Below are 2,046 nucleotides of genomic sequence, written 5' to 3' on the forward strand. Positions count from 1 at the left end.
CTGAAAGGTATTTGGCAAGGTGGCCGGCTAGTCTGTGTGGTGCGCTCCCTATGCCCGAAGTGATAGGCCGTAGTGGGATGTCAAGTTTGTGTGTCTTAGGAAGGCCATACAGGCGTGCTGGTTTCGGTTGACCTGGTAAAAGTTTAAGTAGTTTCTTGCCTTGTTCTGATTTTCGTAAGATGCTACGAGCCTTTTGAAGGAAAATCTGGGTACTTTGAAGTAGCACTGATTCCGATACTTGCTATGAGTAACATCAACGTTTCCACCATAAACACATCATCTATCAAAGACCTCACTACGAAACGCAGCCCCACACCTCTAACTTCTACAGCAGGCGTCTACACTATCCCTTGTGGGTTCTGTCCCAAGAAATATGTAGGTGAGACAGGCAGAGATCTTGCAGTCCGCCTGAATGAGCATCGAAATGCCTCTAACAGAGACGATGTAAGGTACGCCTGTGTCCTCCACAGAGACTCCACGGGGCATTTGATGAACTGGAACGAGGCACAACTCGTTCTCACCGAACCAGACCTCAGACGCCGACGGTGCCTAGAAGCCTCACTAATCGCCGTCACCGACACTATAGAACGCAACACTGGAAACTACAAAATTTCAAAAACATTGGCATACATGATACTTAAGCAGCACCAACCCAACAACACAGGAGTCACGTGATTTCATCGTCTACCCTCGCCTCGCATGGGCCAGTAGGCCTTCTACAGTGTTCCTCCATTCTTATGTTCTTATGACATTCCTCAGGTCACGTGCGTCACATCTCACTCTCCGATTATATATATAATGTCTTTCTACCTCTGTATGTTAGAAGTGATCAAGGTTCCAGGACCGAAACGTTTTCTAATAAATATGTTATAGTGTTTGCTTACGTGTCTTTCTAAACCAACATTGTACACTAAACGGCATATTTATCACGCCTCCAAATTTGTTGATTACCATAATTTTAGGTCTCAGGCCATTTCTTTGGGTTGTCAGGTACCTCATTAGACCAAAGAAAAAATATCTAGCTGCTGAGTCATCAGAAGGGACGAAAGATAAAATTGCTTAAGTCAGTTATTACTCAGAGTGGCTGGCAGGACACTGGTGATTCATGCGACAGTGACAACATAACTCTAATATAAAACGTAAACATACTACACACCGCACCCCCAGTAACCCTGACAACACTAACAGTCCTGCCACCACGTACCCCCAGTAACCCTGACAACACTAACAGTCCTGCCACCACGTACCCCCAGTAACCCTGACAACACTAACAGTCCTGCCACCACGTACCCCCAGTAACCCTGACAACACTAACAGTCCTGCCACCACGCAGCCCCAGTAACCCTGACAACACTAACAGTCCTGCCACCACGCACCCCCAGTAACCCTGACAACACTAACAGTAACCCTGACAACACTAACAGTCCTGCCACCACGCATCCCCAGTAACCCTGACAACACTAACAGTCCTGCCACCACGCACCCCCAGTAACCCTGACAACACTAACAGTCCTGCCACCACGCACCCCCAGTAACCCTGACAACACTAACAGTCCTGCCACCACGCACCCCCAGTAACCCTGACAACACTAACAGTCCTGCCACCACGCACCCCCAGTAACCCTGACAACACTAACAGTCCTGCCACCACGCACCCCCAGTAACCCTGACAACACTAACAGTCCTGCCACCACGCACCCCCAGTAACCCTGACAACACTAACAGTCCTGCCACCACGCACCCCCAGTAACCCTGACAACACTAACAGTCCTGCCACCACGCACCCCCAGTAACCCTGACAACACTAACAGTCCTGCCACCACGCACCCCCAGTAACCCTGACAACACTAACAGTCCAAGTAACCCTGCCACCACGCACCCCCAGTAACCCTGACAACACTAACAGTCCTGCCACCACGCACCCCCAGTAACCCTGACAACACTAACAGTCCTGCCACCACGCACCCCCAGTAACCCTGACAACACTAACAGTCCTGCCACCACGCACCCCCAGTAACCCTGACAACACTAACAGTCCTGCCACCA

This window comes from Cherax quadricarinatus, chromosome 9 (genome assembly GCF_038502225.1).
Source record: "Cherax quadricarinatus isolate ZL_2023a chromosome 9, ASM3850222v1, whole genome shotgun sequence".
NCBI classification, from domain to species: domain Eukaryota; kingdom Metazoa; phylum Arthropoda; class Malacostraca; order Decapoda; family Parastacidae; genus Cherax; species Cherax quadricarinatus.